The sequence below is a fragment of the Nanorana parkeri genome, unplaced genomic scaffold, assembly GCF_000935625.1.
Source record: "Nanorana parkeri isolate BGI_ZX_2015 unplaced genomic scaffold, ASM93562v1 scaffold725, whole genome shotgun sequence".
NCBI classification, from domain to species: domain Eukaryota; kingdom Metazoa; phylum Chordata; class Amphibia; order Anura; family Dicroglossidae; genus Nanorana; species Nanorana parkeri.
Window position 1 is genome coordinate 677,500 of NW_017306993.1, and position 11,018 is coordinate 688,517.

An 11,018-nucleotide genomic window follows, 5' to 3' on the forward strand; every position below is an offset into this window, starting at 1 on the left:
AAGAAGTTACAAGCACACAAGATTTGTACAAGGATCAAAATATTTTTTTCTGTACTTGTAAAAAATGTACTTGGCCTGAGAAAAAGAAAACTAGTGCAGTCACCACATCTAAGGACCCAAAATGGAATTTGTTGAATTTCCATAAGTTGAGATCATCAAACACCATGTTCTGTTGACCCCCTGGATTTTACCCTGTAAAATAAGGGTAACAGAATCCATCTAGCAGCCCTGTGGTCTCTAACAGATTTAAGGCTTAACAGTGCTGGGTGCAGGCACCTGTAAACAGACTCCCGGCTATAGCCTCACATACTAACATAAAAATGCGTCAGGTGTGCCTATGATAATGGCAATTGTGCCACAAGTTAGGTATTGCTGCGTGAGCCAGAGTGAGAACAATCATTCATTTTGATATGTGGTTTTCACTAAAGTTTTAAATTTTCCAGGTTTGCCTGAAAGACCAAATCTAGGGAAATTAAAAGTGTTCCCTTGCAGTGGGGCTGCCCCTGCACAGCGAGGGTTAACTGCTTGTTAATGCTTACGGGACAGGAAAAACCTGTTTTACTTACCGGATCCCCTCTCCTGTTGGCTCCCTCACAGTTGTGGACCAGTCCCCGCAGCCTCTTCCATTTGCGCTGGCAATCTAAGGACTGCTGACATCATCAAGTACAATGCAGGTTCCATAGCCCTGAATTATATGTGAGAATGCCAGGGGGGGAAGGGGGAGAAGAAGAGAGCGCTGACAGCTGGAGGAACAGGGTTCAGCTAAGTAAAATGTACTTTTAAAACTAACACTTGGAAAACTAGAAGAAAATGTTCGTTCTTTTGTTGAGTCTTTTTGTCTTTAGAAAATAAAATAATTTTCGCAGAGACAACATTTTTTTTTTATTACTTTGGGATTATCATTAGCAATAAAATTATTGCCTGGGCGAGGATGATGTAACTACTGCACACCCGTCCTAGTATAAGCTGTGCTGGGAATGTACACTGAACTGCACATTCACAGCTCAATGTACATTCTATAGGAATCTCTTCTATCCATCTTCCAGGGGTGTCAAACTCAGTTTAATCGTGGGCCGCATCAACATTATGGTTGCCCTCGAAGGGCCTGTAAGACTATATAAATGTATCTAATCTTTATCATAATTGCCTCTGCATTCGATTATCACTGGTTTTAGTAATAACTTAATACCTAGATCTGAAAGTAGAAGTCTAAGAAATGGCCTGGTGGGCCGGATTCGGCCCCTGGGCCTTGAGTTTGACACATGTGTTCTATAGGAAGGTAAGAAGCCTTTATTGCAGAAGAGACATACTATGTCTCTTCAATAAAATTATTTGATGCCCACAAATTTTTGAGAAAGTCTTTAAGTTCCTCTTTTAGAACTATAAGTGTATAATGCATTAGAGCAGGGGTCAGCGACCTTTTACACACCGAGTGCCATTTTTGCAACCATCGGACAACCGGGTGCCAATGAACAATAGCGCACCATAGTGTTAGTTCAATTTTAATTTTTACACTCATAGTTGTAGTGCTCATAGTAAGTTCAATTTACTAATTATTTGAATGTGTTTAAGTTGCCATTAGCAGCACAACTATAAGTGGAAAAAAACAATAACTGGTGCACACACAAAACATGTTCATGTTTACATGTGCTGAAAAGTAAACTGCACTTACAATTTTAGTGTGATCCCTCTGCCTGTATTTTAAGGCTCAGCTGTGCTATGTCTGACCTGTAGGATGTTACTTTCATCTGACCTCACCAAAGCACACTTTACACAGAAGATCTCAGACCAGAACCAATGCACACTTTGCACTGCAAACCTTAGACCAGCAACAATGCATGGCAGATCTCAGACCAGCACCAATGCACGAAGATCTCAGACCAGCACCAATGCACATCAGACCTCAGACCAGCACCAACGCATGGAAGACCCCAGACCAGCACCAATACACATAACACCCTGGACCCAACACAGCACTTTGGACCCAGAGACTGATTACTCCTAGTCTAGAGCCACATGTGCGACTTTAGTCTTTGGCTAGTTAGAGATTTATCTATTTGATGGCCATCATCACATTATGCTGGAGATAAACACATCTTTAATTGCGCAATCATTCTGTAAAATCATTAGAAATATAGCGCTAGAAGATATTGTAGCAATTGTACCTGGACAATTGTGTGAGACTGATCTACTCCATGGAGCATCCCCCACAGACAGAAAGATTCAGCTGGCTGCAATTGCCTCTATATTGGATCAGCAACAATCCAACAATCCGGATTTTACATAGTGTGCAGGATTTACTTCCAGACGAGGCATCTCCGAGGATCTCCCCCACAGAAACCCTGCAGGACGAAGATGTGTTTTATCTTAAGGTCGTCTTAGCAGATAAAACTGATCATTTCATGAGGACAACAAATTTATTGAACTGGCCAGGAAAATCCACGTGTTGGGCGGGGAACAGAATCTGTGTGTCGGGCAGGTACAGGTCCGGCTCCCTCCCGGCAGGCTGGCAAATCAGGGAGCCGCAAGGCAGAAACTGGGACAGAGCTAGTTTAGGGCCTACTCTACGTACCTATGGCCTGCAGTTACGTCAGGGAGGTGGGTGTGCCAGGCTTGTAATTGACAGCCGGCTCGAGAGAGCTGGGGGTTGCCGACCCCTGCATTAGAGGATATGCAAATTAAATGTCCACATTTGGGGAGTTGATTGTAGCAAGTCATGGGTTTAGAAGCCCTGCTAACTTCTGCTACTGGAATGGCTTGCATGTGGCATTGCTGCAGTGCACATATGTTTCAGTGCCTAGCTTGCTCCCATTTTGCTGCACAGGGCAGCTGTTAAAAGCTGAGTCACTCAGAAAATATTAAAGAGACAGATCAATATTAAGTATCAGATAAGCTTTTATTAATTATTAAACAGAACCAGTATGGTTGAGGGTTAATTACATATTTTTTTCAGGTGAGGCCAAGGAGGTGTTGAAAACTGGACAAGAGTGCGAATGTGAGATCGCTTGTGCTATTTCTGTTACCTAATGCCTGGTATTTAAGGTGTTGGGACTGAAGGAGTCTATGATCTCAGCACCTTGCTCCTGCATATACTCACCTGGGATCTGCTCAGGGGCTGACTGGCAACTTTAGTACAACCCAGAGGCCCATGGTGCTGCAACTTGGCCCACCTCCAACTGTGCCTCTTCCTCCGCCCCCACTTGCCACTTTTGCCATCCATGTAACGCTAGTGTGAATGGTCGGGTGATGTGAGGACTCACTAGGAAGTCCATGAAAGGGGTGACTGGCCGGGGGATGGCACCTGCCTCCTGCTGGGCTCCCTACATAGTTCTGGCCTAACGCCGCTCTATGTCCGGGAACTTAGGCACTCTCACCCACTGTGGGCCGCCGGACTTCTGTGAGCTGTTGGGAGGATAGTGGGAGGAGTCAAAGTCAGTGTTCTATAATTTTTCTCGACCCAATAATTTTTCTCGACTGCGTCACTTACGGTGGGGCCGTGTCACCCGAATCAGATGTTTTTATGACCCCCTTGCTTCATGCACATGCACACCTGGAAGAGACGCGGCAGATACATTTCTGGTTTGAGAAAAATTATAGCACACCGGTAGTGGAGGGATGCCTTGTCAGTGTGCTACACGACCGCTACAACCCTGGTAGTTCTGCCACTGACTCCAAGCTATAAAGGGACTACAAATCTCAGCACATTATATAGCAATGTAGATTAATACCTTCAGCTATAGAGGACTACAATTCCCAGCAATACATTTTACAGCAATGCAGAATAATACCAACAGCTCCAGAGGACTTTAAATCCCAGCAATACATTTTACAGCAATGCAGAATACAATCAGCTATAGAGGACTACAAATCCCAGCAATACATTATACAGCAATGCAGAATGGCACCTGCTATAGAGAACTACAAATCCCAGTAATACATTATACAGCAATGTAGAATAATACTTTCAACTATAGAGGACTAAAATTCCCTGCAATACATTATACAGCAATGCAATACATTATACAGCAAAATAATAGTATAATAATTTGCTACATACTCTTTGCTGCTGCTCTGCTCCGGGGTGTTTGCCTGATGTCTTTGTCAGAGGGTCTCAGGAGGGGTGTGGAGGGTCTCAGGAGGGGTGGGGAGGGTCTCAACAGGGAGAGATGTGCGGGTGGCGGAAGAGCTGTAAGCAGGCACCATGTGGTTCCCCAGAAGCCTGCTGTGTGGTCCCCAGCAAACGTAGGACCTAACACAGCTGAATCAATTTGAAAAATTAAAGCACCGGTATCGTTTTTTACTCAGAGAACTTAATCAGAGAACTTTCACCAATACTGGTATCAGTGCATACCTAGTTTGAAGGCCTTTTCAGGTGCCAGAAATCATGTGTAATAATACTACCTAAGACTCTGTTACCCAGAATGTGCCCCCAGTCTTGCTCTGCTCCCCTTCTGATTTTTCTGTGAAGAGTTTATAACGCAGAGTGCAGGGGTCAGTGGTGGCATACAGGGTGCAGAGATCAGTGTTGTAACACAGAGTGTAGAGGTTAGCGGTGTCATGCAGAGTCAGTGTTGTAACATAGGGTGCAGAGGTCAGCAAGGTCATGCAGAGGTCAGCGATGTAATGCACAGTGTAGTGGTCAGAGGTGTAATGCACAGTACAGAGGTCAGTGGTGTAATGCAGTGTGCAGTGGTCAGCAGTGTGGCACACAGTACAGAGGTTAGCAGTGTAACGCAGAGTGTTGAGGTGTAACACAGTACAGAGATCAGCGGTATGACGCACAATAAAGAGGTCAGCAATAATGCAGAGTACAGAGGTCAGCGCTGTGACGCAGGGTACAAAGGCCAGTAATAACGCACAGTGCAGAGGTGAGTGGTGTGACCCACAGTGCAGAGGTCAGCAGTCTAACGCACAGTGCAGAGGTCAGTGGTGTAATGTAGAAGTCGGTATGTAACGCAGTGCGGAGGTCAGTGGTGTAATGTAGAGGTCAGTATGTAGCACAGTGCAGAGGTCAGCGGTGTAATGTAGAGGTCAGTATGTACCCAGTGCAGAGGTCAGTGGTGTAATGTAGAGGTTCAGCATGTATGCAGTGCAGAGGTCATCGGTGTAATGTAGAGGTTCAGAATTGATGCAGTGCAGAGGTCAATGGTGTAATGGAGAGGTCAGTGGTCAGAATGTATGCAGTGCAGAGGTCAGCTGTGTAATGTAGAGGTCAGTAAGCAGTGCAGAGATCAGTGGTGTAATGTAGATGTCAGTATGTACGCAGTGCAGTGGTGTAATGTAGAGGTCATTATGCAGTGCAGAGGTCAGTGATGTAATGTAAAGGTCAGCTGTGTAATGTAGAGGTCAGTATGTAAGCAGTGTAGAGGTCAGTAGTGTAATATAGAGGTCAGATGTCAGTCACCCACAAAGAACAGGTACTTACAGTGGCACTTTTCCTTTCCTTATTCAGGAGCTGTGCCCTCTTCTCTTCCTCTCCTGGTGGTGGGGGGAGGAGGGGGTAGCCAAGTTGCCTGCACCTTCTGAGGCGATGCCTTCAGCCGCCTCATGGTGTCTTCTGTCGTTAGGTCCCACGCAGCAGCCAATGGTGTGCAGTCTCCCTCCCAGCCTATAGCAGCTGAAAGTGGGCGGAGGGAGCTGCTGTCCGTGGCCGCAGAGGAGCCCGATTGCTACATGGGCATCATCAAAGGCTTCTTCTCCTCCTTTAAAAACAGCTCCCGCCGGCGCCGCTGCAGCGGAAATCACTTCTTTTATCTCTCCACTCTCGGCTGCTGCAGCAGCAGAGCGACCGAGAGGGGAGAGATTTAAAAAAAGTGATTACTGCTGCGGCTGCGCCGGCAGTGTGGCATTTTCAAATGCATCAAAGAGGCCCGGGGCAATTTCCACCCTGCCCCCCGCCCCAGTCCGCCCCTGTATCTGCTATAGCAGCAACTGCCACTACTACTATACTACTACTGTCCTGTATTGTTTCTGTTGGATTTGGATTTAATAGCTCTATTTCCAGTTCAATATTCCAAGAAAATAACCTTCTGAGATTCCCTACTTAATTCTTAAATTAATAAATCATTAAAATTTTGGCCAGAGAGGAAGGGTTGGGAACATGGTATCAGTCTAATGGGGCACTGCAAGCTCACAAGTCCTGCTGACATAGATACATTAGTATATATGTTGAAATTGTGTGTCTGGGGAAGGGGCACTTTTTTTAGGGATGCACAGATACCAGTGCCGATACTTGACATTTTCACGAGAACTACCAGGGTTGCAGCTAGGACCGGGGCTCTGGCACTCCACCACTGTCCTGAAATTGTTAGTCTGTATTGTTTTAGAAAAAACTGTTACGTGACAATAAACAAAAAGGTATCAGTTATTGGTATCTGTGGAACAAGTATCAGTACTCGTACTTGGTTTGGAAAAATGGTATCGGTGCATCTCTAATATACAGTGAGGGGAATTTATCTAAACTGGAGCAAACAAAATCTGGAGCAGCTACGCATGGCAACCAATCAGCTTCTCTCTTTCATTTTTAAATCTCAACTGAACAAACTGAAGAGAGATGCTGATTGGTCGCCATGGGCAACTGCTCTAGATTTTGTCTGCTCCAGTTTTGATAAATTCCCCCCTGTATATTTATATGAAACAAATCATATATTAAAACAGGGATGCACAAATCCAGGAGCCCTGTAGCCAATGCTCCTTAGAAATGACAGCTGCCTCCTAACTTTTGAGTGCTTCTCCAGTCTAGTAGCTGGAAACGCATCTGTACTTGTGCCAAATATGGTAATTTTTGCAAGACAAAAAAAAATATATGTATTACTTTAGGATTATAAGTAATGACAAAATTATTGCTGAAATGTGAAACTTGCTTGCTATGGGCCATAAGGGATATACAGGTGAGGGAACTGAAAAGGTTGACGGAAACTGAAGTCTTGATATATATCAGCAGGACCATTCTGTTAAATGGGAAGGGCTAATGACTTGTGAAATGCCAGGAATTCCAGTCGAGAATGCAAACAATACGCATGGCTGACTGCACGTGTGAATGCCTGGAGGCAGAACTCTGCATACGTTGCATCAAAGGCCAAAAGTATAGTGCAGTTTGCCTTTTCTTGAACTGAAACCTCTTCTAGTATTTAGGGCTTGGATTGGCCTGGACAAGAAAAAAATCTAACATTTCTTTTTCCTGTATACATGTAGAGGTGTAGTGTTTAAAATAGAGAGAAGAAAGAACAATTCTATTGTTACGCCTGTGCATAACAATAGAATTGTTCTGTTTAGTTTGAACACTACATGAAAAAGTTATGTATTGCAGGTTAACAGTCTTTACATGTGGTCAGGGGTGTCCCTACCCTTATTGCTGCCCTGAGGTGTGACTGGTGGAGAGTGATGCCACTAAGAGTTGCGGGGAGGGAGATGTGTAAGGGCTTTGCATCTCCCTGCCCGACTCTTAGCAACTTGGGATGCTCTGCCCAGTGTCCCAGTGAGCTCCTGGCAACCTGTGACATCAGGGGACACCGGCAAGAGCATCACAGATTGCTAAGAGCTGGGCGGGGAGATGTGTATAGCCCTCACACAACTTGGGATCCTCTGGCCGGGAAGGGGGTGGCAGGCACACTTTCAAACATGCAGCAGAACGGCCATGCCGCTTTACCTGCTGCCCCTCCAAGTGACCCAAAGAGATGCCTCCTGAGGCAACAGGAGGCATCTCTTTGGGTCACTTGGAGGGGCAGCAGTTAAAGCGGCATGGCCGTTCTGCTGAATGTTTGAAAGTGTGCCTGCCACCCCCTTCCCGGCCAAAGAGATGCCTCCTGAAGCAACAGTCTCAGGCTGCCTCATTAAATTATGGCCTTGAATGCGGTGGCCTTATTCATATTCTTTTTTTCCTTTATTTTTACCAGGTGTCCCTGTCAGTAACACTTCTTTTTGTAGGGTGACAATGAGTTAGCATACTCATTGTACTGTATCTCATTGTCACACCCTAGGATAAAACAGCAGAAGACCTCTCCCTTTTCTATTCTCCATAGCATTGGGAGGGGTTTTCTAGACCACATAGACATTTGGGAGCAATGCTAACTGATACCAGTCAGCAGAGGCAAGTGTGAAGAACGTTATAGGTTTACAAGGTTTATGGTAGGATGAACGGGTATCTTTTTGCAACTGATAAGCAGATATAACAAAACATTTTTACGGTATATACCCAAAGGGAGCAAAAAAGACGTTAATTGTTTGGTTTTACATAAACGTTAATAAATTGCACAAAACACTATTGTTGCAGTAAGAAAAGTTTATACCCATCCTTATTTGATGCATATAAGTATCCAGCAGATCATAGGAATAAAAAAAACAAATAATATAAAAATATCTTGACCACAGGAAACCCACACACTGGATCTGAATTGGCTAGAATTTAAATGTGATTTTTTTTATTCTGGAACTATAAAATGTTACGCTTAACTCCTGGCAAACAGCTAAATACAGGAATGAAATACGTATACTGGATCTGTTTTACCTGCCAAAGATTTGTATTTCTGTTTATGCAGTCCTGAGATTTACAGAGGAGGGGGGCCTGATCTTTCTCAGCTGCAGTTTCATTTACTGGTCCCCTCCCCATCCCCAGCCTGTTACTGGACTGTGAAAGGAGAATCAGCAGAGCTGAGCTTATCTCTCTGTCACTCTGCTATTTTCTATTTGCATGCTCTTTGCACTGCAGCACATGTGATTGGCTTCTTGTGCTGCTTTTTCATTCCCATATCTGAGCTCTGCTGTACGGACTGTGCTGTGTGGACTGCAACAGGCTGACACAAAGTCGAATTCAGGTACTTACTTACTGCTTGCATTTACAAAAATATATTTAATAATGTAATAATGATTGCAGAGTAGCATTGATTTGTGTCAAATATTATCTGCCTTTCAGCCTTGATATAATTATATGTTTCTATGTTTCCTGGTTTGTCTTGTCACTGAGTATACATTTTCAAGGTCAAAAAAGGTTTTTTTCAATAATCTGATTACAATATTTTTTGAAAGAGTTGAAAAGCTTATATTAACTGCATGGACACTCCTATGCGATATGTCCTACATCCTTCGTTCTGTTTGTAAACAACAGACTTTAAGGAGGAGACCATGCAAACACAAAACAATGACATGGGGTCCTCCAAAATCCATACCAGGCCCTTCAGGTCTGTAGGATTTTAAAGGGAAACCCTGCAAAAAAACAAAAATGATGTGGGCACCCCCCAAAGTCCATCACCAGAGCTGAGCATGTAGCCTGGCAAGCCAGGTAAGAGGGTGGGGGTGCAGCAAGCATGTGCCTCCCACCTCCTGAACCACACTAGGCTACATTCCCTAAACATGGCAGTGTGCATAACCAAAGTAGACCCCCCTGACAAAAGACCCTGTCCCTATATTGATGAGGACAAAGGCCTCTTCCCCACAACCCTGGCCCGGTGATTATAGGGGTCTGCGGGCAGTGGATAATTGGAATATGAAAGCTCCCTACTCATTCACAAAAATTCCCCTACTCATTCACAAAAAAAAATAAACACTAAATAACAACACCCAAACATTTGACAAGTTCTTTATTAAAAAAATTAAAAAACACAAAATGTGTCATTCTTCACAGCCATTGTCAATCACGTTGTAAAACAATGTAGATATTCTTTAATCGCCATAAAAAACCCCTGTCTAAAGAAAAAACCTCCCGACCCACCCACACCGACAGGTACTTGCTGAGATGTCATCTGTAATATAGATGAAGGAGCAGGGATAGTGGTGACCAACTATTAACAGCAGGGAGCTGTCATTTAATAGCGATAGAAATACCAGAAGTGGAAGGCGCTTCCTTCCATGTTCAGAGGAGCTTCTTTGGTGTTTGTAGGAACTCAGGTTCAGACTGGGTTCAGTCTGAGCACTTCCCTAGTTTTTAGGCCAAAATATTTGTATCAACAGCTTTAAATAGTGTACTTAACAGATCAAAAGAAACCAGATAAGATATTTTAATTGTTAGTGTTTACATACACTTTAAGCCCCACAAACTAAAATTCTGTGCAGTTTAGGGTGATTGTTTTAAAGTGGAACTCAGGCAAATGCACCAAAATGCACAGTTAAAATATATTTTTATGGTTTCCTGAAGCACTGTGTATACATATGTGAACATATTTTTTTACAATAACATTTTTGTTACATTTTGTTTTTATCTTCATTACTTCTCAGCACAGCTGATGGTCCGCACCTGTGGACCATGCCTGGGTAATGTGTGTTGAAATGCCCCCTTATAGTCTCCATTGGAAGCATGTATGACAACACAAGAGCACAGTTGTGTGACAGGGAAAGATTGCTGTAATCCTATAACAGGAATAGCCTAAACAGGAAACTACATTGGCAGAATCATCAGGTGTTATTTTAATAAAAGCTGCAGTTTCAAAAAAAATTAAAATTACTATTTAAATTGCATCAACATGTAAAGCTTATATAAAATGTTACTGATTGGGTTTACATATACTTAGGGGGTTATTCACTATTGAGCTGAAGAATACAACCGTAGCTTTGGCTGATCCTTCGCCTCTCTTCAGTGGAACGGAAGGGCTGCTGTACGGGCTATTCACAATAGCTCGTACAGCAGCCGAAGGCATATGCTTCGGCTTGAGGCTGTTCACCCCGCAAATTATAGCTGGGCAGAGCCAGATGTGATCTAATGACAAATCAGCGCCCCCAGGTCATTTGGGGACGCAGATCTGTTATTACAACTGGGCGGAGCCATCCGTGAGATCAAACAATAGCAACTGGGTGGCGAACAATAACAATAGGGGCAAACGGCAGTAAGTGAGCTGCCGGAGCTTCAGCTCATCTGATCCAGATGTTGGATCGGCTGAGTCGAAGGCCCTCTGCACCTTGTCTCAGTCGAACATGCATAGCATGTTTGGCTTACCGAAGGCAGCTGATGTACGGCTGAAATCAGCTGTACTAAGCCGGAGCGAATAGCAGAACGTCGTTCAGGCTCTGTTCACTTTGGCTCGGTTATT